This window comes from Carcharodon carcharias, chromosome 34 (assembly GCF_017639515.1).
Source record: "Carcharodon carcharias isolate sCarCar2 chromosome 34, sCarCar2.pri, whole genome shotgun sequence".
Classification (NCBI taxonomy): domain Eukaryota; kingdom Metazoa; phylum Chordata; class Chondrichthyes; order Lamniformes; family Lamnidae; genus Carcharodon; species Carcharodon carcharias.
Window position 1 is genome coordinate 22,482,425 of NC_054500.1, and position 26,148 is coordinate 22,508,572.

At 47.1% G+C, this 26,148-nt stretch overlaps 1 protein-coding gene across 3 annotated transcripts in view; it reads left to right on the forward strand.

The window, feature by feature from the left end:
- The first annotated feature begins 4,954 nt into the window (after positions 1-4,954).
- pak4 (p21 protein (Cdc42/Rac)-activated kinase 4) overlaps positions 4,955-26,148 on the forward strand; it is a 109,328-nt gene continuing 88,134 nt past the window's right edge. Inside the window, exon 1 of one of the 3 annotated variants that reach the window (XM_041179376.1) lies at positions 4,955-5,018. The gene's annotated coding sequence lies outside the window, so the exon portion shown is untranslated. The remainder of the gene's footprint in view (positions 5,019-26,148) is intronic. The other 2 variants (XM_041179380.1, XM_041179378.1) reach the window with 2 other exon arrangements.

Consider the following 26,148-nt stretch of genomic DNA (forward strand, 5'->3'; position numbering starts at 1 on the left):
ACACCAACCCCCTCCACCTCTCTGTCTCTCTATCTCTCCGCCCCCCACACACACACCTTAAACCAGCTTATATTTCAGCTCTTTCCTGGACTCGAACTCAAGTTCTGTCGAAGGGTCATGAGGACTCGAAACGTCAACTCTTTTCTTCTCCGCCGATGCTGCCAGACCTGCTGAGTTTTTCCAGGTAATTCTGTTTTTGTTTTGGATTTCCAGCATCCGCAGTTTTTTTGTTTTTGTAACATCTTACCATCTCTTTGAAATCTAAATGACCCTAATTTAACTAAAAATACAAATGTTCCTCATACCTGATATTCTAAAACTTCAGCCACGCTTACGTATTTATCATTTCAAACCTAGTTTGCTGTTGATGACTCAAAGCCTCTAGACCAGCTGTCTCCAATTCAATTAAATCCCCCCCAACCCCGCACACACACACACACACACAAACTATCCAAACCCCACTAATAACCCACTTTTAAAATAAATAATAATATGAAAATTATTATATTTTCATGACATTAGACATGAATGTAGGAGGTATGATCAGTAAGTTTGCAGATGACATGAAAATTGGTGGGGTGGTAAATAGTGAGGAGGAAAGCCTTAGACTATAGGATGATATAGATGGGCTGGTCAGATGGGCAGAACAGTGGCAAATGGAATTTAATCCTGCAAAGTGTGAGGTGATGCATTCTGGGAGGACTAACAAGGCAAGGGAGTACACGATGAATGGTGGGACCCTAGGAAGTACAGAGAATCAGAGGGACTTTGGTCGGCATGACCATAGATCTGTGAAAGCAGCAGGACAGGTAGATAAGGTGGTTACGAAGGCATATGGGATACTTGCCTTTATTAGTCAAGGCATTGAATACAAGAGCAGGGAGGTTATGTTGGAGCTGAATAAAGTGTTGGTTGGGCCACATCTGGAGTACTTTGTGCAGGCACTTCTGGTCACCACACTATAGGAAGGATGTGATTGTATTATAGAGGGTGCAGAGGAGATTTACCAGGATGTTGCCTGGACTGGAGCATTTCCACTGTTAAGAGAGACTAGATAAACTGGGGTTGTTTTCCTTACAGCAGTGAAGGCTGAGAGGGGACCTGATTGATGTGTACATAGTTATGAGGGGCATAGATAGGGCAGATAGGAAGAAACTTTTCCCCTTAGTGGAGGGGTCAGTAGCCAGGGGGTATAGATTTAAGGTAAGGGGCAGGAGGTTTAGAGGGGATTTGGGGAAATTCTTTTTCACCCAGGGGGTGGGGGGCTATCTGGAACTCACTGCCTGAGGGGGTGGTAGAGGTGGGAACCCTCACAACATTTAAGAAACATTTAGATGAACACTTAAAACACCATAGCATACAAGGCTATGGGCCAAGTGCTGGAAAATGGGATTAGAGTAGATAGGGGCTTGATGACCAAGGACACGATAGGCTGAAAAACCTCAATGACTCTCAGAGTTATCCCTAGTGTCCTGGCCAATACTTAGCAATGTGAAGATGACCAAATAATCTATGCTTAGCGATGTTGATTGAGGGATAAATGTTGTGTATGTGGGAGCTTACTGTACACTAACTGGCTGCCACGTTCCCTACGACAGTGACTGCACTTCAAAAAGTACTTCATTGGCTGTAAACCACTGCGGGGACATCCTGAGATTGTGAAGGGTGCTATATATCTCGGTTGGGGAGGAGATTAAAATGGTCAGTGTTCTCCTTGAACAATAGATGCACATAAATTTCTTGCGTCCACCTGGATTCCCGGGTGCCGGAGGTGAAGGGCGAGCCAATTGGAGGGCTGAAAGTGTGTTGTCTGGAGGCTGGGGCAGAGTTGGATTCTCAGGCTAGATCAGTCAGTGCCTTTAAAACTCCAAGGCAACACTATTGCTCCCAAAACCTTGTAAAGAAAAACCTGCATTTAAATAGCAGCTTGCACATCCCCAGGACATTCCAATTTGCTCCACAGCTATGAATTATTTTGAAGTGTAGTGATCAATTTACCCACAATAAGATCCTTCAAAGAGTAATGTGATAATGACCAGATAATCTGTTTTAATGATTCTGGTTCAGGGAATTACATCGGATGTACAGCACAGAAATAGGCCATTCAGCCTAGCCAGTCATGCTGGTATTTATACTCCACTCGAGGCTCCTTCTATCTTTCATCATCCAAATCTATCATCATAACCCTCTATTCCCTCTTCCTCATATATTTATCTAGCTTGCCCTTAAACGTATCTATACTATTTACTTCGACCACTCCCTGTGGGAGCGAGTTCCACATTCTCATCACTCTTTGGGTGAAGAAATTTCTTCTAAATTCCCTACTGGATTTCTCAGTGACTATCTTATATCGATGGCCTCTGGTTCTGCTCTTCACCACAAGAGGAAACATTCTCTCTGTATCCACTCTATCAAAACCTTTCATTAATTTAAAGACTTCTATTAGGTCACCCCTCAGCCTTTTTTTTTCAAGAGAAAATAGACCCAGCCTGTCAATCCTTTCCTGATATTTATACCCACACATTTCTGGTATCATTCTTGTAAATCTTCTCTGCATCTTCTCCAGTGTCTCTATAACCTTTTTTATAATATGGTGACCAGAACTATATGCAGTACTCTGACTGGCCTAATCAAGGTTTGATACAGGTTTAGCATAACTTACCTACTTTTTATTCTATCCCTTTAGAAATAAAGCCGAGTGTTTGGTTGCTCTTTTTAATACCTTGTTAACCTGTGGCATAACTTTTAGTGATTGTTGTATTTGTACTCTGTGATCCCTCTGTTCCTCTACTTCCACCTAGACTTGCTAGTCCAGGTAATAAATTACCTCCCTATTTTTCCTACCAAAAGCAAAGGAAAATAGTTGTCAGGACATAGGAACAGGAGAAGGTCATTCAGCCCTAACTATTCAATGAGATTCACGCTGACCTGTATCCTAACCCACTTTATTTGCTTAGCAAAAATCTTATCGATCTCAGGTTTAAAATGCATTAACTGAGCAAGATTTTTTTTCTGGCAGAGTTCCACACTCTTACCACTCCTTGTGTGAAAAAGTGTTTCATATTTTCTCTCCTGAGAGGCCTGGCCCAGATTTTAAATTTCTGTTCCCTAGCTGGAGACTCTTCAGGAGTGGACACTAGGGAGACCTCCCCTGATCCTTGAAATATTGATCATGGGATCTTTAACATCAACCCAGGAAGGCAGACAGAATCTCCATTCAATGTCTTATCCCAAAGAAAGATCCTCTGACAGTGCAGCAATCCTTCAGCACTGACCCTCTGAAGGTGCAGCACTCCCTCAGCACTGATCCTCCGACAGTGCAGCACTCCCTCAGTACCGACCCTCTGACAGTGCAGCACTCCCTCAGTACTGACCCTCCGACAGTGCGGCACTCCCTCAGTACTGACCCTCCGACAGTGCGGCACTCCCTCAGTACTGACCCTCCGACAGTGCGGCACTCCCTCAGTACCGACCCTCCGACAGTGCGGCACTCCCTCAGTACCGATCCTCTGACAGTGCAGCACTCCCTCAGTACCGACCCTCTGACAGTGCAGCACTCCCTCAGTACCGACCCTCTGACAGTGCAGCACTCCCTCAGTACCGACCCTCTGACAGTGCAGCACTCCCTCATTACTGACCCTCCGACAGTGCAGCACTCCCTCAGTACTGACCCTCTGACAATGCGGCACTCCTTCAGTACTGACCATCCGACAGTGCAGCACTCCCTCAGTACTGACCCTCTGACAGTGCAGCACTCCCTCAGTACTGACTCTCTGACAGTGCAGCACTCCCTCAGTATTGACCCTCCGACAGTGCAGCACTCCCTCAGTACTGACCCTCCGACAGTGCAGCACTCCCTCAGTACTGACTCTCTGACAGTGCAGCACTCCCTCAGTATTGACCCTCTGACGGTACAGCACTCCCTCAGTACTGACCCTCTGACAATGCGGCACTCCCTCAGTACTGACCATCCGACAGTGCAGCACTCCCTCAGTACTGACCCTCTGACAGTGCAGCACTCCCTAAGTACTGACTCTCTGACAGTGCAGCACTCCCTCAGTATTGACCCTCCGACAGTGCAGCACTCACTCAGTACTGACCCTCTGACAGTGCAGCACTCCCTCAGTATTGACCCTCTGACAGTGCAGCACTCCCTCAGTATTGACCCTCTGACAGTGCAGCACTCCCTCAGTATTGACCCTCCGATAGTGCAGCACTCCCTCAGTACTGACCCTCCGACACTGCAGCACTCCCTCAGTACTGACCCTGCGACAGTGCAGCACTCCCTCAGTACTGACCCTCTGACAGTGCAGCACTCCCTCAGCACTGACCCTCCGACAGTGCAGCACTCCCTCAGTACTGACCCTCTGACAGTGCAGCACTCCCTCAGCACTGACCCTCCGATAGTGCAGCACTCCCTCAGTACTGACCCTCTGACAGTGCAGCACTCCCTCAGTATTGACCCTCTGACAGTGCAGCACTCCCTCAGTATTGACCCTCCGATAGTGCAGCACTCCCTCAGTACTGACCCTCCGACACTGCAGCACTCCCTCAGTACTGACCCTGCGACAGTGCAGCACTCCCTCAGTACTGACCCTCTGACAGTGCAGCACTCCCTCAGCACTGACCCTCCGACAGTGCAGCACTCCCTCAGTACTGACCCTCCGACAGTGCAGCACTCCCTCAGTACTGACCCTCTGACAGTGCAGCACTCCCTCAGCACTGACCCTCCGATAGTGCAGCACTCCCTCAGTACTGACCCTTTAGTCGGGGGGGGACTGGGGGAGCCAAATAATCATCAGTTGTAATCAGATCAAAACTGGAATCACATCTCCCCACAATAAACTCAGGTTTCATTGGTTTCGCCCACCGCCGCACCCCTCTCTCCTGGGGAGAGTTGGTTTCTCCCTGTCGCCCGGGTGATCCGGTTGCCCGGATGCGGCGCCTGCCGCTCGGGAATTCCCGGATGTGGCGGTGAAACGGTGAGAGACAAACGGGCGGCGGAGCGGGGAGAACAGGTAGGGTTCATTTGGGAGAGGGGGATTAAAACCTGCTAGTGGGGGTGGGAGGGGAGGGGTGGAGGGGTGTAAGGGGAGGGGGGGAGGGGGAGGGGGGGCGGGGAGGGGGAGGGGGGCGGGGAGGGGGGGATGAGGGTGTGGGAGGGGGAGGGTGTGTGGGAGGTGGGTGGGGAGGGGGTGTGGGGAGTGGGTGGGGAGGGGAGGGGGTGGGGAGGGGTAGGGGGTGTGGAGGGGAGGGGAGGGGGGATGAGGGTGGGGAGGTGGATGAGGGGGATTGGGAGGGGGGGGGTGGGTGGGGAGGGGGTGATGGGGGGGTGGGGAGGGGGTGATGGGGGGGTGGGATGAGGGGGGGGATGAGGGTGTGTGGGGAGGTGGGTGGGGAGGGGTAGGGGGTGTGGAGGGGGGGAGGGGGGATGAGGGGGGGAGGGGGGGTGAGGGGGAGGGGAGGGGGGATGATGTTGGGGAGGGGGAATGGGGGGGGGGCGAGGAGGGGGGGATGAGAGGGGGAGTGAGGAGGGGGGGTGATTGGGGGGTGGGGAGTGGGGGATGAGGCGGAGGGGGTGGGGAAGGGGGAGGCGGTGGGGAGGTGGGGATGTGGCGGTGGGGAGGGGGGATGAGGGGAGGGGGTGGGGAGGGTGGGATGAGGGGAGGGGGTGGGGAGGGTGGGATGAGGGGGAGGGGGTGGGGAGGGGCGGATGAGGGGGTGGGGAGGGGGGATGAGGTGGGGAGGAGGGATGAGGGGGAGGGGGGGGTTGAGGGGGAGGGGGTGGGGAGGGGGGATGTGGGGATGGGGTTGAGGGGGAGGGAGTGGGGAGGGGGGGATGGGGGGATGAGGGGGAGGCGGTGGGGAGGGGGGGAATGAGGGGGAGGGGGTGGGGGGGAGATGAGGGGGAGGCGGGGAGATGAGGGGGTGGGGGTGGGAGGGGGGTATGGGGGGATGAGGGTGGGGAGGGGTCAAGGGGGTGTTGGGTGGGGAGGGTGGTGGAGGGTGGGGAGGGGGGTGGAGGGTGAGAGGGAGGGGTGAGGAGTGGGGAGGGGGAGGGGAGGAGGGTGAGAGGGAGGGGGTGGAGGATGAGAGGGAGGGGTGAGTGGAGGGGGGTGGGGTGAGGGGGAGGGGGGTGGTGGGGGTGGGGAGGGGGTGGGGGTGGGGATGGGGTGGTGAGGGTGGTGGGGGAGGGGGGGCATGGGTGGTGAGGGAGGGTGTTGAGGGAGAGGGAGGGGGTGGGGGAGGGTGAGGGAGAGGTGAGGGGTGGGGAGGTGAGAGGGAGGGGTTGGGGAGAGGGAGGGGGTGGGGAGGGGGTGGGGAGGGGGTGGGGGAGGGTGAGGGAGAGGTGAGGGGTGGGGAGGTGAGAGGGAGGGGTTGGGGAGAGGGAGGACGTGGGGAGGGGGTGAGAGGGAGGGGGGCTTGGGGGGGTGAGGTAGGGGTGGTTGGGGGAGTGAGAGGGAGGGGGTGGGGAGGTGGAGTGTGGGAGCGGGTTTAGGAGTTGGGGAGGGTTGTGCGGAGGAGGTGGAGGTGGAGGAGATGGGAGGATTGTGGGGGAGATGGGGTGGGAGCGGGCTGGAGGTGGAGGGGGTGGGGATATGTGAGGGGGAGCGGGTGGGGAGGGTTGGGAGCGGCGGGGGGGTTTTGAGGGGCGAGGTTGCGCATTTGTGAGGGGCTGCGGGTTGGTGGTTGGGGGATTCGGCGGGGATCGGGGATGGTGGGTTGAGGGTGTGGGGGCAGTAGGGGTTTGAGAAGGAGTGGGAGTGGGGATGGGGTTTGGTGAGCGTTTGTGGGGTGGGCTGTTGGGTTTGTTGTGATGGGATGGGCGGTTTGTAAAGTGGTTGGGGGGTTGTGAGGAGATGGGGTGGGGTGTGAGGGGTTGGGGACTGAGGGGGGGTGGGGCTGGGGCTGTGAGGGTGGGGGTGGATGTGTGTGAGGGTCTGGGGGTAGGGCGGGGAGGCAGTGAGGGTGTGGGTGTATGGCAGGTTCGTGAGGGGGTGAGGGTGTAGGGATTGAGGAAGAGTGGAACTAAGCTCCTTCCAAGAGCCAGCACAGGCACAGTGGGCTGAATGTCCTCTCAAGTGCTGTATGTTTCTATGGAGCTATGGTGTGTGACTCTCAGATATCTAACTGAAGCAAGTTGCACACCCTCAGGGCGAAACGAGGCTTAGTCATACTGCAAGGATCCTGTGGGCAGGCAGTACAGGTAGCTGGTCTTTCACATGCTGACAGAAAACACATTATAGTTGTGCCTGTATTCAGTTATTCAAAGCTCTGTAACCATTAGAAAGGAATTGACAACCGGTTATCTGTATGAAACTACAAAGTAACCCAAGAGTTCAACAGTCAAAAACTTGCACTGCTGGAGGAGATCCTGAATTTGATTTCATGTTTTGATGTCGTCAGTTGGATAGAAATTGTGGAATCATGTGGCGAGTGAAGTGAGCACAACAATGCAGTTTAACAGTGTGCGTGATGGAATACTTTGGGTACCAGAATGGGGATACAGGTTTAAAGGTGGAGTGTTAGGGAGGCAGGTGAATGAATGGTATCGAGGAATTGCTCAAAAGAATGAACCTGCATTTTTCTAAGCTTTTTTTTAACCTCAGGAGGTCCCAAACGCTTTAACACAATTAATTTTGAAGTGTTGTCCTGTTGTAATGTAGAAAACGCAGTAGCTAATTTGTGCATAGCAAGCTTCCACCGACAATGATAAGGAAATGAACAAATCATCCATTCCTATATTCCTGAAGAATTGAGGATAAAAGGAAAGAAGGTAGAGGAAAATGGGAGGGGGGTGGGGGGGAGAGCTGAAAGGTGTAGAGCAAGACTTCACTGTCACTGGGCCAAAATCCTGGCACTTCCTCGACAACATTGAACCTACACCACATGAACTGCAGTGATTTAAGAAGGTGGTTCACCGCCACCTTCTCGAGGGCAATTTGGGATGGGAAATAAGTGCTGGCCTAGCCAGTGATGCCCACATCCCGTGAACGAATAACTAAAAAGAGAGCTGAGCTCAAGGCAGAAGGGAACGGTGGATGAGGGAGGCCATGAGGTGGGGAATTGGGAAAAAAATGAATTTAAAATGGGGCAGAAAAAGAGGACGAAGTGGAGGCAGAGCGATTAAAGGGTGAACTTTGGAAGTGTCTTCAGAGGGGGCCCAGACTCAACACAACAAACTTTGGTGATTTATGGACAACTGGGATGTAACTTTAATGACCAGGGTGCAGGAGGAAGACCCAATGTTTTACTGTGTGATGTGAAAGGGATCGAGTTAGTGCAGCGGTGCCTTGGGGTGGGGCCTCTCTGAACGTCTTGAGTGGCCAGGATTGTGTGGTGGGTGGGTAATAGTCCCTGGCCTGGCTTCCTTCTTGCACTAAAATCTGATGGGAATTAAAGTTGGGCATTTCAGTTCATCTGGCGAGATCAAGCTAGATGTTGCCTGAACAGGGAACAAGTAAAGGTTTGTTTTTTTTTTTGTTTAACTTTGTCCCATCTGTGTTTTTGCTGTTGTCTTAATTCGGAAAATCATTGTAACAAGCAGCTGCAAATCACGACTGCAGTGTTTGACACCAATGTGCTTGTGCACTGCGATAATTCCACTGCCTTTACAAGGTGCAGTCCTACTGTGTGCACCCAGGAGAGGAAGGGCAAGTGAAAAGGACCACATTTACACCCCACTTTACAGGGTGTTGTCTAATCATGGAACATCTTCTTTAGTTCATTCCAAACGTTCTAAATTCCTAATGAGGGTGAGGCTGACTTTTCTTCCCTTGGTTCTGATTTTCATAAACTAAATATTGAGAACCTCACACTCGCTGAGATGATATCTGACCTTCGCTTATCTGTGTTTTAGTTAATGTACAAGGTTTTATGGTTTCTCTGCTCAAAGTTGTTTTGCAGGCCGGATGATTTCATCCATGGCCCGTCTGGTCCAGGAGCTTTGAGGCTAGTTGCAGCCCCAATTTTCCATTTACCTGAGATTGGCTTATTCAACACAGCTTGGGTTTATTAGGTATATCTTTTATTTATTGCCCTTAGTTTTAGACTCCTCCATAAGTGGGAAACACCATCTCTACGTTTACCCTATCATTCCCTTTCATGATTTTAAAGGTCTCCATCAGGTCAGCCCTCAGCCTTCTCTTTGCTAGAGAAAAGAGCCCCACTGCATTCACCCTTTTTAAATGTTTTTTTCTCAGTTCTGATTTCATCTTTGTGCAAGATTTTTGCACATTCTCCCAAGCCTGTGTGTCTTTATTTAACATAGAAACCAGAGCTCTGCCTCATTATTCCAAGTCTGGTCTAACCAAGGTTGATACAAGTTTAATGCAATTTCTCTGCTTTGTTCTGTTCTTCTTGAATGAGCCCCAGTCCTGGTTTTTCTAATGGCCTTGATAACAGGCATTGTTACTTTTACAAAAACAGAATTACCTGGAAAAACTCAGCAGGTCTGGCAGCATCGGCGGAGAAGAAAAGAGTTGACGTTTCGAGTTGTTACTTTTAGTGGTTTGTGTATCTGTAGCTCTTCATCCTATTCTGTTTCTTATCCCGGCATTGTGTGGTCTCCTCATTCTTCCTACTAAAATGCACCACTTCACACTTATCTGTATTGAACTTACTTACCAGTGAGTCAAATGCTGAACTTTCTGACTCAAGTAACAGTGTTTGGACTCAGCAAGCTAACTCTGAAATGTAGGAGTTACTGTGTCTTCCCATGGTAATACTGTATTGCCAGGGATTTGTAATTTGAGACCAGCGTGACATTCAGTGCAGTTTTTTTCCAAGAGTGAACACCTGAATTGATAAATGGCTCTCGTTTATTTTCCTCTGGGAGTGATCTCAAACACACAGTGAGCAAAACCAGGGCGGCGAATGGCGGTAATGGAGTTTTAATTATAGGAAGGCTGGTTGGTTTGGGGCAGCAGGCTGTTAGAGGCTTGAATTTAATCTCCCTATTGTTTACGTTCTCCACATTGCCAGACAGCCTTAGATAACCTGTCCAACAAATGTGCTATCGTGACAGGCAGAAACAGTAGGGGTCTGGGGACTCGGATCAGACTTTAGAATAATCTGGCTCTTTGGAATCCATTTACGATGGAGCTGGGTTTAAATTGCACCAAAGTAAAAGGCTGTTTCAGTCCAATACTTTACGGGGAGGTGGTGGCGTAGTGGTATTGTCACTGGACTGGTATTCCAGAGACCCAGGGTAATTCTCTGGGGACGCGGGTTTGAATCCCATCACGGCAATGGTGAAATTTGAATCTAATAATTTGAATGCAATAATAATCTGGAATGAAAAATCTAATGGCCATGAAACCATTGTTGATTGCCAGGAAAATCCCATCTGGTTCACTAATGTCCTTTAGAGAAGGAAACCTGCTGTCCTTACCTGACCTACATGTGACTTCAGGGCAATGTGTTTGGCTCTGAGCAGGGCAATTGGGGTGGGCAATAAATGCTGGCCCAGCTAGCGACGTCCACATCCTATGAATGAATAAAAAAAAATAATGGAGTCAGTTAAACTTAATACATTTTATTTAAAAGCAGCTGTTAATATTTTAAAGGCTCTTTAATGTAGGATTCTCACAGCTCTCTGGCTCACTAGAAAGTGTCAGCGACCCACTTGACTGCACAGGGCACGAGTCCAAACCCAACATCTAGCAAGAGGTTGCTAGAGTTTGATCGGGAGCTTGAACCCTGCCTGATGCTCTTTACCCCCAGCTGCATCTCACTAACTACTGGTATTGATTGGGCATTGAGACTGGGTCGTCCAACTGTAGAACTCCGTAATGGACTGAATGTGGTTCAGCCAATAGAGGGGTTCACTATTTGGTTTTTAATATGCTTCAGTTTTCCACAATTTGGGTCAAAATCTCCTGGAATACCCTCCCTAACAGCACTGTGTACCTATACCACATGCACTGCAGTGATTCAAGAAGGCAACTCATCCCGACATTCTCAAGGGCAATTTAGGATGGGCAATAAATAGCATTTTCTATTACAACAGGGGGAGGCCATTTGACTTCTGATCTGTGCCCTGGACAAAGTTAAACCGTCATTTGTCCTATTCACCTCAATCCCTGTGCCCTTTTAAAAATTATTCTTTTCCAGATTTTTATCCACACTCTAATGGGTTCTGTTTTCAGCGTTAAAAAGAATTTTACAGCATAGAACTGGACCACCCTGCCCAACTAGTCTATACTGGTATTTATGCTCCAACTGAACCTCCTCCCCAGCCCACTTCATTTGTCCCTATCAACATCTCCTTATACCCCTTTCTCTCTCATGTACTTACCTAACTTCTCTGTTGCATCAATGCTAATTGCCTCAAAAATTCCTTGTGGCAGATGAGTTGACACTCTCTCCATTCCTTGGTTTAAGAAATTTCATCTGAATTCTCTATTGGATTTAATTAGTCAGGTTCTTATATTTCTGATTTGCTGGTTTTGGACACCCCCACAAGTGGGAACTTTTTTTTTGCATGTTTTACAATCTTGTTTTTTTGTTATCATTTGGGGCCCATTCAGGGGCTGTGGCCTATGTCTCTGGCCCTTTGCTGCAATCAGTGGAAGTCTGGATGTTTGCTGCATCACGGCAGTAAGGCTGAACTATCAGTTCAGTGCAAAATCAGATCACTCTGATATGGGGCACCATCACTGAAGCCAGACCTCTGACCTGGCTGGGAACTTAAAAGCTACTCCAGTTGCTGGTCAGCATTCTGTGTCAATCCAGAACTCCACGTAAGAGCCTGCCAGGAAGACTGCCTCCCAGGCAGTGTCAGTGATTCGGGCTTTGGCTCTCAAATACAGGGTAAATCATCGGCCGCAAATCCAGGATAGTCCCAGCATAAAAACAAAAAAACTGCGGATGCTGGAAATCCAAAACAAAAACAGAATTACCTGGAAAAACTCAGCAGGTCTGGCAGCATCGGCGGAGAAGAAAAGAGTTGACGTTTCGAGTCCTCATGACCCTTCGACAGAACTTGCGTTCGAGTCCAAGAAAGAGTTGAAATAAGTCCCAGCATACGTTAGGCTGAGGGAAATCTCTGGGCACTTGTCAATTGGGCATTTCTGTGGTTCAGAGCTTGGTGAAGCAGGTCAGTGCACCAGCCTCCTGGAGCAATGCAGCTTTAATAAGTAGCTGTGTGGTAGCTGCAGTTCATGTGGATGTTTAGTTTGTCTTAATGCCCCTCCCTCTCTCTGACCTAAGATGGTCGGCTATATTTCATTATTTTTGCTGCAGACTTTCTTCTCTAAAGTTGAAAAGATCAAACAGCTGAATGTTTGGGTGGAAATAGGTAGTACAAAGCTTTATTCAGAAACACACGCTAACTCCTCTCCCCATTCCCACCCCAGCTCATGCGTGTCACTCAACTCATTCTTGGCTTGGTTTCTAATTGCAAACTTTGGTGATCCCGGAAGATATGATGAATGAATGCCTTATAAATGTGCTCTGACCTGCACAGTTACACAAAGCACTGAGTGAGCTGATGCTTAATATTTTATTCAATTTTGGGCAAGAGCTGTCACTCGTGAGGCCACAATGTTCTGCCATCCTTTCCTGATTGTCTTGACTCTAGCTAGAGAAGAAATATTATTGCTAGCAAATCTCCACTACCAACTAGCTCCTTAAACTTGTCTCCCCTACCCTGTTCACTGTCGCCTTCAAAAAGTCTAACCAAACTCCCAGAAACGACAAGATAAAGGACCAGTTAATTTGGTTTTGTTGGCCAAGACAGTGGGAGTGCTTCAAAGCTCTATTTTGAATAGTTGCGTAAATTTCTGAAAATGAACAGGCAGGTGGAGCCTTGGTTTAATACATGGTAGCATCCCTGTACTGCGGGATGCTAGCCTAGTTTATGTGCTCAAGTACTGGAGTAAGCCTTAAACCTACGAGCTTCCCGCTTAGAGACCAGGGCACCAGCAATGAGTCAACCTGACACAAAATAGAATTATAGAAAATTTACAGCATAGAAGGAGGCCATTCAGCCCATCATATCCATGCCATCCAGCCTAATTGCTTTCCAGTTCTTGCACCACTGCCTTGTAGGTTAGGACGCTTCAAGTCAAATTAGAGTACTTTTTAAATGAGGGTTTCTGTCTTTTCACTTGTAAACCATATGGAGCAGAAGGCTCATTGGTTCAACAACAATTTGCATTTATAATGCTGCCTGGGCCCATGCTCTGGAATTACCTCCCTTATTCCCTCACTCCTCCTTTGCTCTGTAAAATCTACCTCTTTGAATTTAAGCTTTTGGTCACCAGTTCTAATATCTCCTTCAGTGGCATGCTATCAAATTTTGTCTGATCACAGTCTTGTGAAACGCCTCGGGCATTTTTACTATGTTAGATGCTTTATAATGCAGATTGTTCTTGTGTGTGCCTTGACTTCCCTATCACACCATGCTGTATGTGTGCTTTCCCTTTGGTACTGACCCACAGGGGGATGTGCAGTGAGATTTAAAGTTGTCAGGAGAGCTGGGCTGTTGTCCTGTAACAGAGAAGCAGTTCATCTGGGCTGGGATTGTACAACAGATGCAACAGTTGGTCTCTGTAAACTCAGCCTGGGCTCCTGCTCCTGATCGCTGTTGGAAATGGATGTTAAGTGAGGAAGGTACTGGGCTCAGCTGTAATTGCCAGATCCCCATTGTTGATTCTGTATGTCAAAGCTCCTACATAAGAGCCTTCTAGCTGAGGTAACAGAGGGGCGTTGTACTGTAATGTTGCAGGAAGTTAGTGCCTTCAGGAGGTGAGAACATTGCCAAGAGGAAAAGACTGTTACTATTTTTTCGCACCTGTAGTATTGTTAAAGGTAGATAATCACGCGTCAAATGTTAAATCCCTGGTAGGTGGTAATGCCCCCTCATCAGCATTTAACACTCACTACTGGGAACAGGGGTGGTCTTGTGTTTTGAGTGGCTTTGTAGCATTTTATTAGCTTCTAATTAGTAGGTGTTGCCTTCAGTGCCTAATGGCACATCTGATCCATGGAATTGCTGATCAGAGAGTGGCTGAAACATGTATCATCGGGACACCCTGGTCCACTCCTCCATCACCCCCTACTCCTCAACCCCCACCTATGGCACCTCCCCATGCCCACGCAAAAGATGCAACACCTGCCCCTTCACTTCCTCTCTCCTCACCGTCCAAGGGTCCAAACACTCCTTTCAAGTGAAGCAGCATTTCACTTGCATTTCCCCCAACTTAGTCTACTGCATTCGTTGCTCCCAATGTGGTCTCCTCTACATTGGAGAGACCAAACGTAAACTGGGTGACCGCTTTGCAGAACACCTGCGGTATGTCCGCAAGAATGACCCAAACCTCCCTGTCGCTTGCCATTTTAACACTCCACCCTGCTCTCTTGCCCACATGTCTGTCCTTGGCTTGCTGCATTGTTCCAGTGAAGCCCAACGCAAACTGGAGGAACAGCACCTCATCTTCCAGCTAGGTACTTTACAGCCTTCCGGATTGAATATTGAATTCAACAACTTTAGATCTTGAACTCCCTCCTCCAACCCCACCCCCTTTCTGTTTCTTCCCCCTTCCTTTTGTTTTTTCCAATAATTTATATAGATTTTTCTTTTCCCACCTATTTCCATTATTTTTAAATCTTTTACGCCCCCCCACCCCCACTAGAGCTATACCTTGAGTGCCCTACCATCCATTCTTAATTAGCACATTCATTTAGATAATATCACCAACTTCAACACCTCTGTGTTCTTTTGTTCTTTTGTCTGTGACATCTTTTGATTATCTGCTCCCATCACTGCTTGCTTGTCCCTACAACCACACCACCCCTCTCCACTTCTCTCCCCCCACCCACCTTAAACCAGCTTATATTTCACCCCTTTCCTTGGATTCACCCAGTTCTGCTGAAGGGTCATGAGGACTCGAAGCGTCAACTCTTTTCTCCTCTGCCGATGCTGCCAGACCTGCTGAGTTTTTCCAGGTAATTCTGTTTTTGTTATGTATCATCGAGCCTTGGAAAGTTTTAACTGTTATCTTGCTTAGCTGGTGATGCTTCAACTCTGAGTCAGAAGTGGGTGTCAACATTTATGCCAGGCTAGCATTTTAAACCATGCAATGGACAAGAACGCAAGGAATAGGTGCAGGAGCAAATGGCATGGCTCGTCGAAGCTGCTCCACCACTCAATATGATCTTTTGTTTGAACCTCCTTGATCACTTAATCTAATCTGATGATGAGGGAGGGATTGTTGCGTCGGCAGAGGACTGATGTGATGCAAAAGATCATAGAGCAAGGAGCCCCAGCTAGCATTCATCACTTAACTAATATTATGAAAAATCAATGCCACTCATTCACTTTCCTACAATTTATACAAGCTTGTTTTCAGAGTTTGGTTGCATAAGAATAGGTATTGCACTTTGGAAGTTATTAGTTAGCTGTGAAGTGCTTTTAGGTGTTCTGAGGTTGTGCAAGGAAGTTAAATATGTTAGTCATGGCTCAGTTGGTGGCTCTCTCGCCTCTGACTCGGAAGGTTGTGGGTTTAAGTTCCACTCCAGAGACCCAAATTTAGTACAAAATCCAGACTGACAGTCCAATTTAACACTGAGGGAGATGCTGTATTTTGGATGAAACCCTAAACTGAGAACCCATCTATCCATTGCGGTATATGTATGCAAGTTTCCACTTCTGCCCTGCAGCAGAAATTGAATAGAAAGAGGAGTGACCTCATGCAGAGCCTAGTTTGAGTATGACAGGCTTTGCCACTTGGAGTAGTTGAGAGCGAGGTCATTACAGTTGAACAGGAGGCAGCTATAGAGCTCTGGGGAGAAAACAAAGCAGTGGGATTCATTTTGGATTATCCTAGCCAGGCACAGAAGTGGTGGAGCACATATTCTCCTTGCACTGTAAACATCCATTAACTCAGTGTCCAAGTGCAGTCCTTGGATAGTCCTGATCCATTCAGAGAAAGAATCTCCCAGTTTTTCCCACCCATGAAATTGCTGAGTTAGTAGAGTGAAATGGTGGTGCAATAGCTTTGTGTGTGCGCGCGCGTGTGCCGGGGTGGGAAGGGGTTAGTGCGAGTGCACGCTGGGCGGGATGTGTGCGAGTGCACGCTGGGCGGGATGTGTGCGAGTGCACGCTGCGGAGGTGTGTGTGCGAGTGCACGCTGCGGGGGGGTGTGTGTACGAGTGCACGTTACGGGGGGGATGTGTGCAAGTGCACACGGCGGGATGTGTGCAAGTGCACGCTGCGGGGGGGATGTGTGCGAGTGCACGCTGGGCAGGATGTGTGCGAGTGCACGCTGGGCAGGATGTGTGCGAGTGCACGCTGCGGGGGGTGTGTGTACGAGTGCACGCTGCGGGGGGATGTGTGCGAGTGCACGCTGGGCGGGATGTGTACGAGTGCACGCTGGGCGGGATATGTGCGAGTGCACGCTGCAGGGGGGGTGTGTGCGAGTGCACGCTGCGGGGGGGGTGTGTGCGAGTGCACGCTGCGGGGGGGGGTGTGTGCGAGTGCACGCTGCGGGGGGGGGATGTGTGCGAGTGCACGCTGCGGGGGGGGGGTGTGCGAGTGCACGCTGCGGGGGTGTATGTGTGCGAGTGCACGCTGCGGGGGGTGTGTGCGAGTGCACGCTGCGGGGGGTGTGTGTGCGAGTGCACGCTGCGGGGGGTGTGTGTGCGAGTGCACGCTGCGGGGGGAGGTGTGTGCGAGTGCACGCTGCGGGGGGAGGTGTGTGCGAGTGCACGCTGCGGGGGGGTTTGTGCGAGTGCACGCTGCGGGGGGGTTTGTGCGAGTGCACGCTGCGGGGGGGTATGTGTGCGAGTGCACGCTGCGGGGGGATGTGTGCGAGTGCACGCTGCGGGGGGGTGTGTGCAAGTGCACGCTGCGGGGGGGTGTGAGCGAATGCACTCTGCGGGGGGGTGTGTGCGAGTGCACGCTGCGGGGGGGTGTGTGCGAGTGCACGCTGCGGGGGGGTGTGTGCGAGTGCACGCTGCGGGGGGGTGTGTGCGAGTGCACGCTGCGGTGGGGTGTGTGCGAGTGCACACTGCGGGGGGGTGTGTACGAGTGCACGCTGCAGGGGGAGTTGTGTGCGAGTGCGCACAGGCTCAGTCTCTGAGACAATGGGGATGAGTTCCCTGTTACACTTATTGCCCAGGATCTTGTGTGAGGAAATGGTTATTATGTCAAAGGAGGTGATGAACCCCATTGAGCCATAATCCAGCACATCATTGCCTTCAGGAAAGGCAAGGGACAACATTTTAGGAGGTGGAATGAAGAAGATGCTGGATTTGCTGAGACTGCTGTGAAAGTGCGCTTGTGAAAATTACATGCTGATAGATGTTTTTCTCTCCACTTAATGTGACAGTTTAAAACAAAACCATTCTAAGAATCAAAATAACCAGTCTACCTACAGGTCCAGACATGACCCTGGCATTAGTCAAACTTATTGTTGATAATGCCTTAGGTCCTGATCATTTCTAAATGTAATTCTCACACCTAATGATGTAATGATGTTTCCAGTTTTTCTCTTCAGAATCTGTTTGACTCATGATTGTTCTGCCATCAAGACACACATTTGGCATTGATTGAAGTGAAATGGCTTATTGAGATTTTTAAAAAATGATGTCTGCACTTTTATTTAGAATAGTCTGTCTTTTGTATGGTAACATTAAAAGCATCATAATGTAGTCCACCAATTTAATTGGTGAATATCCGGTGGCTTTGCCCACGGCAAGGTGAGGCAAAGTGAATGTCCTTTGGAATATATTAGTGACGCCGCTGGTGTGACATCTACAGCTCCTGGAGCCCAGCAAACTCCTGTTGATGAGGTGTGCAGCTGCAAGTGGGACTGCTTGACAAAGTGGTGACATCCAAAGGAGGAGACCATGCTACATGTAGCACACTCAATGTGTCGTCACCTAGATTGGCAGTAAACCTCCGAACGCTTTTAACTTGTGAAACTTTAAAAAGAGGCGGTTTTCATAAGCAGATTGGATTCCCTAACGTACTGAATCTTGCAGCCTTGCTGGGATAGGATGCCAGTGATGGGCTAATGCAGACCTTTTAATCATGATGCGGTACATCAGCGATTACCTTGGCTGTCCCCCTCATTTGTGGTTGATTGTCCGTTAACAGGTGAAAGTTGAGACTAAACTTACTCATCATTGACTTGATTAGGGAGTGAGATAATTGCAGTGAAGCTGGCTTTGCAGTACCTGATTTCCTCAGTGTTCAAGTTACTTCAAAGCTAAGCCCCTACGTCTTTAATTCCTTTTGGTAACTTATAAAGATTGCCAAGAGCAACATTCAATGACGATCAGTATTGCTGAGAAAAGAGATAATCTGTTGAAGCTTTTTGTCTTGTGTTCAACAGGATAGATATGCAGGGATACTGATTGCAAAGGGAACAACAATTTATACTGTAGATAAAAGCAAAAAAACTGCGGATGCTGGAAATCTGAAGCAGAAACAGAAAATGCTGGAAAAACACAGCAGGTCTAGCAGCATCTGTGGAGAGAGAAACAAAGCTGACGTTTCGAGTCCATATGACCCTTCCTCAGAGCTCTGAAGAAGGGTCATACGGACTTGAAACGTTAACTCTGTTTCTCTCTCCGCAGATGCTACTGGACCTGCTGAGTTTTTCCAGCATTTTCTGTTTTTGTTGTGAACAATTTATACTGCATGAGAAGAGATTGCTGATTGGTTGGCAAGTGGACTCTTGTAGAGGTGTTGCCATGGCGAATGCGCCAGGGAACAGTTAACTGCCAAGCTTTTGTTTAAATTAAAACCAGGCAGGTTGACTCCGATCAAGGCATTGCCAGAGGTAATGAACCAGGGAATGGTGGTCTCTCAAGCTTCTATTTAGTTGAAAAAGGCGCTATGCATGGATATGCTCCTTCTGTCTGCAAATGACAGGGCCTGTGTATGCATATATGGAGCATGTATAAGTGAGCTACACTGCAAGCCCGGCTGATAATCTTAAATTGGTTGTCAATGTAACCCTTAGCATACTCAAGATTGTTTCGCAAGTGCTGTCCAATCATGGACTCACATCTAATGTTGGACACGGTTTGGAGTTTGGCAAGCATGGGCTGGTTGGGTACAGTCAGCACTTTGCCTGTTGCGAACAGCTGAAGGGATGCGCTGTTTGATATGATCTGCCAGTCTTTGGGATGTACAGCCTACATACCTGGCATCACACCTTCACTGAAACTCATATATTACATTACTCATTTGTTTGTTAGGCAGAACGTCTTTTTGGTTTGATAGCGGTATCCTGTTAGTAGAGAATATGAACTTAGCAACTTGTGCAGCTGAGTTCAGTTTTAACAACACCATGTATGCCCAAATGGATTGTGTTGCCATGGGATCTCCTCTAGGCCCAGCTCTTGCAAGCACCTTTTTCAGTTTCCATGAGAAACACATCTTTGATGGACTGACACCTAACCTCCTATCCCTTGATAATTTCTAATACATAGATGATAGTTTGCTATATTTGAATCGGCAGCTGCATGTAAGAATTTGCTTACACACCTCAGTGGGCTGCATCCAGTGCTCAAACTCACCTTTGAGATGGAGCAGTCAAATGAGCTCCCTCCCTCATCGTGCTAGTTCAGAAATCTGCCAATGGATTCTATACTACTGTCTACTGCAAACCTTCACTGGTCAGTATGCATGCTGGGATTCCTACAGCTCCACGCACCACAAGATTGGCCTTATCGGCAACCTTGTACACAGGGCCCAAGCCATTTGCTCACTGTGCAGGCTTGATGCTGAAATAGGGCGCAACAAAGCATTCTGCGGGATAATGGCTAGCCTGATCAGATCATTGCTCGCTGTATATTGTACAAACTCATGAATGGGCATAAGGCTGCCACTTTCATTCCTGAATAGTGCACAGTCTACCTCACGTTACCCTGGGGTGTCTCAAAAATTTTAGTAACAGGTGAAGCTAGCCATTTGATGCTGCAACTGTAGAGTTGCAACACGAGTGGTATTCCCCACTAACAGGATGCTGATGTCAAGCCAAAAAGATGATCTACTTATCACAAAAATGAGTAATGTGCTATATGAATTTCAGTGCTGGTGTGATGCTAAGTATGTAAGCTGTATGTCCCCAACGACTGGCAGATTGTATCAAACAGCATGTCTCTTTAGCTGATTGCAACAGGCAAAGTGCTGACTGTACCCAACCAACTAGTGCTTGCAAAACTCAAAACAGTGCCCAACATTAGATCTGATTCTGCAATTGGACAGCACTTGCTAAACAATCCTGATTGTTCTAACAATTACACTGGCAACCAATTTAAGATTATCAGTCGGACTCGTAGTGTGGCCCACTTACATGTGCTAGAAATTAAATATATTCACACACACAGCTCTGTCCTTTGCAGACAGAAGGAGCATGTCCGCACATTGCTCCTTTTCAATTAAACAGAAGCTTGGGGGACTGCCATTCCCTGGTTCATTGGTCAAGGAATTCATTGACCTGCCTGGTTTGAGTTTAAACAAGAGTTTGGCAGTTCCCTGGTAATGCCTCAACTAATCCGAGTCCGCTTGCCAACCAATCAGCGCTCTTTTCTCATGTGTTGTAAATTGTTGTTCCCTTTACACTTTATTCTTGCGTATCTGTCCTGATGAGTGCAAGATGAAAAGCTTCGGCAGCATGTTTGTTTTCTTTCAGCAATGCTCAAGTTCTGTACTACTTCTGTACTACCAAACGACTATATGACAATGACTTGACAAGTTTCGTATTGTGAGCAGGGGATTCAAGCCCTTGGTGGGGAAACTGCAGGATTCCTAGCATCCAGGATAAAAGTGTTCTGGCTAAATGTAAGACAAAGAACTATTAAATTTTTATCACTGAAGCAGTATTGCATAAATAACCATCTCTTGGCTGCTTCCTGATTCATTTACTCTTGACACCTGATGCCAGAGAAGCTATTCTTAAATGTATATTCTGAGTCTGTAAGTTTTCCTACATTTCAAAAACCTGAAAGACAAGCTAAACAAACTGGGGCAGAATAGACAGTACCACCAACATAGTTTGGTTGCTGTCACTAGTGGGTTGCAGGGTGGGAAGTAATGTTGAAGTAAGGTGTATTTTGGTACCTTATATAGTTGTATGTTTTTAAAAAAATCACTTCTCTTTAAAGCAGCATAAACGTCAGTCTCTAGAAATCAGAATATAAAAGTAAATATTATACATTGTGTTGAGGATCTAGGGTGAGATTGCCTCAATCTTATTTTTTGTAGGGCCCTTACAGCCATCAGAAAATTCAAACTTTATTGCACCAGTTTGGCCTGGATTCAGTTCCATCCCTTCAAAGGGAAAGAGCAATGTGGTAACTCATTGCATTTCCCAGCTTTTGCATTTTAGTATTTCAAATCACTTCTTCAAGGAAAAGCAAGTCAAACTCTGCCTCCTGTGGCTCAGTGTCAAATTTTGTTGGATGGTGTTCCTGTGATGCATCCAGGACATTTTACAACTTTCAAAGGCACTATATAAATGCAAGTAGTTTGTCTGTTGACAGCTGTGAAAATTGTTGATTCCGTTTAATGAACAGAACTAGAATACTTTTTAATACTTGTGACCAATATTTCATCACCTTTGATTTTTCCCATTATAGGAATCTGAAACAGTGGAATGTGTTGGACTTTGTGCAGTTTTCCTCTTGTAATCCTTACAACATGCAGCGTTGAAACTGCCTCACAAAATGGCCAGGTTTTAAATATAGTTGAGCGCTGAAATATAATCTACTGCAGGTGGTGCTCTGAGAAATGAGGAGGCTTTTTCAGCACATGGTTTAACTTGAGAGGGTTTCATAGAAGTTGAAGACACTTATTTTAAGGCTTTTTAAAGACAGAATCGCCCGGTGCCATGTTGCTCTCCTTGGGACATGTACCAAGAGGTTGCTCATCCAAATTTCAGGCCTCTGCCTTTCCTGCTCTCAGCTGGCTGTCAACATATGTGAGAGCAGACGGAGTGTTTACACTTGTTCTCCATGGGGAAGTGGCTGGATCATGTTCAGTGTGTGTTCCTGAAGCTGAGGCTGAGAAGCGAACAGTGTTGGATTTGAGTGTAGCTTAAGGCTACAGTGGAACACTAAGCTTTAGCATACAGAGAGACTCGAACATCTTCTGATATTAACATTCAGATATGTGTTTTTCTCTCTCTGTTCCCCTTGCCTCAAAATATTGTCCATCACAACAAGTGCAGTGCAAATTGAATATTTTGAAGGGCTGGCTTAGGCATTGCTTTAAGCCTGCACAGCTGCTAAACCGCTGAACCAAATAGAAACCAATTCCCTTCTGACCAGTAGCAGGGCGTTAAAAAGGCTGCCCACGCTGTAGAAATCACAAAACCGTCTGTTGAAATCAATGTTCCGCTGCAATCCAAAAATAAAAATTCTCAGGACTCCATGAATTGCATCAAAAGGTGCAGTCAGTGCTTATCCTACCCCCTAACTATCAAACTGTGCCCTCTAATAAAAGCCTTTAAGCTGAGCTGCTTCCTCCCCAAAATAAAAATTGAAGCAGAAAATGGTAGGCACCATTTTGTGTGTGTGTGTGTGTGTGTGTGTGTGTGTGTGCGTGTTGTTCTGTACTGTAATGGATTGAAAATTGTCATAGAATTAAATAGAATGCACAGCACAGAAGTAGGTCACTTGACCCAACTGCTCCATGTTGGTGTTTGCTCCATGCAAGTCTCCTCCCACCATCATATCGTCTATTCCTTTCACCCTTGTGTTTGTCTAGCTTCCTCTTAAATGCATGTGTTATTTGCTTCAATGCCATGTGGTGGCGAGTTCCACATTCTCACCACTCTCTGATTGAACTCTCTGCCTGTACAGTTTACTTATGCCGTGATTGCGGTGTAAAATATATTTGTTCCAAAAAAGCCTCGGGTAAACCGTTTGAATCCCTCCCTGTCCTTCCTCAATGGCCCAACTAGCAGATTTATGTGGAAGAAGAGCTACATACCTGTGGAAGGCTTCTAGTTTGTTCACTTCTCTGATTGCTGTGATGGTGAGTGGAAGGTTAGTGATTTTGGACACCTAGTGTTATGCTTCTGTCTGCCTAGATTGAGCTGTGCATAGTTAGATTGCAAGGTAGATGCAAATTTTAAAAATACCATTTGGCCCATCAATTCAGAAAGAACCAATAGTTTTTTCACCATCCCCCCTCTACCACAGCATCCTGCTATCCCTTAAGTGATTTTAGGGCTATTGCTTCCAGTCTGAGATAGCATAATTTTGCCAGTTGACTTTAGTGCTTTGAACTCAGGAGGGGGTAAAACGAACCTTCTGGAGTTCCCTTTCCTATCTAATAATAACTGCTTGTTATTGTACAGGGTGTTCAGTCGGTGAGCACAGGCTTGAGCTGACCTGCCATGTGCTGACAATCACTGTCTTGTCTCGCATGCACAGAATGAGCACTTGGACAAGATACTAGAAGGAGCCCATGCAAATATGCTCCATAAAGAATCAGCAACTTGAGAAAGGGAGAGGAAGGACAAAGATCCTGATTGAAATTCGAACCATGATTTAATGTAATCTTGCTTTGTTTTAATAAGGATAAGCAACTTTAAAATAGCTAACTCCTGATTAGCATTCTGCCTCAGCTTGTCTTTAATTCACTGCAGCCTAGTATTCATTTTAATGATGAATAATCTGACATCTGAAACCATGTTGCCCAAACGATTTCTAATTGTATAATTTGATGGTTTCTCCCAGTGGCTTTGTGGGTAAATGCATTATGGTTCTGCCTTACAAAATCACATGAACGAAGGGTGAGGAAAGTTATTTTAGTTCCTCCACCTCGAAGGAGCTGACAGCCCCCCTTTGAAGCACCCAATCATTTTCATTGTAGTGTTTTTGCCCCCACTATTCTATACCAGATTTTAGCCATGTGGTGAACGATCTCTTATACTAAATTTGCCATTTACTTATTTGAACATGTGTTGTACTGATTTGAACTCCTTTTCCAGATTTCGTCTTTCCATAGCCTCAACTAACTCCTCCTAGACAGATTATTTGGTAGTTTTTTATATTTGCTCATCGCAGGCAAGGCCAGCATTTATTGCCCGTCCTTCATTAAGAAGGTGGTGGCAAGACATTGCTGGGGTACAATGCTGTTAGGGAGGGAGCTTCAGGATTTTGACCCAGCAGCATTGAAGAATGGTGATATGCTTCCAAGTCAGGATAATGTGTGACTTGAAGGGGAAACTTGCAGATGGTGGTGTTCCTGTGCACCTGCTGCCCTTGTTCTATGGTGAGTTGCTGTTGATGGTACACGCTGCTGCTACTGTGCATCGGTGGTGGATAGAGTGAATGTCGAATGTGGCAGATGGCATGTTCCTCAAGCGAGCTGCTTTGGCTTGGATGATGTCAAGCTTCTTGAGTGTTGTTTGAGCTGCACTCATCTAGGAAAGTGGAGACTATTCCATCACACTCCTGACTTGTGCCTTGTAGATGGTGGGCAGGCTTTGGGGAGTCAGGAGGTGAGCTACACTCCACAAAATTCCCAGCCTCTGATCTGCTATCTTTGCCACAGTATTTATATGGCTGGTCCAGTTAAATTTCTGGTCAATAGTAACCCCTCCAAGGATGTTGATGTTGGGTTTGGGGGATTCAGCAATGGTAATGCTGTTGAATGTCAAAGGGAGGTGTTTAAATTCTTAACCAAAAACAAAAACAGCTGGAAAAGCTCAGCAGGTCTGACAGCATCTTTGGAGAGGAATACAGTTAACGTTTCGAGTCCGTATGACTCTTCTTCAGAACTAAGGAAATATAGAAAATGAGGTGAAATGTAAGCTGATTGAGGGGGGTGGGACAGTAGCTGGATAGAGGGCCAGTGATAGGTGGAGGCAAAGAAGAGATTGTGAGAAGAAATCTGTGTTTAAATTCTTGTTGGAAATGGCCATTGTCTGGCATTTGTGCAGCATGAACATTATTTGCAATTTCTCAGCCCAAGCCTGAATGTTGTCTGGGTTTTGCTGCACACAAGCACTCACTGCATCAAAATCTGAATTGTGAATGGAACTAAACATCCAATCATCAGCGAATGTCTCTCTGTGCTAGGTATCGCTCCTATTTGTAGACACTGCACCTATAAAAATACTGACTGTACTTCAAAAGTAGTTCACAGGTTGTAAAACTTCTTTAAGATGTCCCAGGGATGTGGATAAGCTGCTACAAAATGCAAATTTCTTTAAGATCACCATTCAATTATCTCCTTTCAAAATTAAACAGCACAAGATTCTCCTAGACCAGAATGTTCCAAGTTTGATGTGCAGTCTGTGCTGAGTGAGCTAATCTTTTGTGTGAGACAAACTAGATATACTATTGCTCTTCTGTTATCTTTTTTAACCCCCTTTCCCCCCACCAATCCTGGCGAACCTGGTTAAATTACAAATAATGAAAGGCATAATTGCTGAGTGATCATGTGCCATATGAGCACACATGTCACCATCTTGAGGTCAGGCCTGTGTGGGTTTTGGCATCATTTATGTCCCAGAAATAAATTCTTCCATGTTGTCCCTTTTAATTTAAAAAGTCATGGAGGGAGAAGGGTGTAACTGTTTTACTGGCTGTATATTTACTCTTGGTCTTGGGTGTCGCCCTGCTTGCAACTGTGGAAGTTGAAGCCAGAATAAGCATTCTGGACATTACTAGTTTGCAGGATGCTAGTCTTTAGGGAGATGTTCAAAAACAAAAATGCGTAGTTTTGAAGGCTGTCTGGAAGATTACTGATGTTTAAGTTGCTAAAAACAAGCTCTTGTCTTCATGAAAATGTTCTGCTTGTGGTAAAATACCAGCTGAGTATTATAATAGTTTACTTTGTTTTTAGGCTTGGGTCAAACTTGCCATAAAATGACCAGGAAAATCTATCTTGACAGGAGTTCCATTTTAACATTTTTTGCATAACTTTGCTCTTCCAACTTCCAGCCAAAGCACTTTACAGCCAATGAACTAATTTTGAAGGGTAAAACAATAGCTTAATAGGCAAATATACCTGTTAATTTATGTGCAACGAGATCCCATAAACGGCATGATGAATGACTAGTTAATTCATCTTGGTGACATTGGTTGCATTGAACATTGGCTGCGAGACTGAAAGACTTTTCTCCTCTTCAAAAGAAAGGTACTGTAGATCAAAATGTATAAGTCGACCTG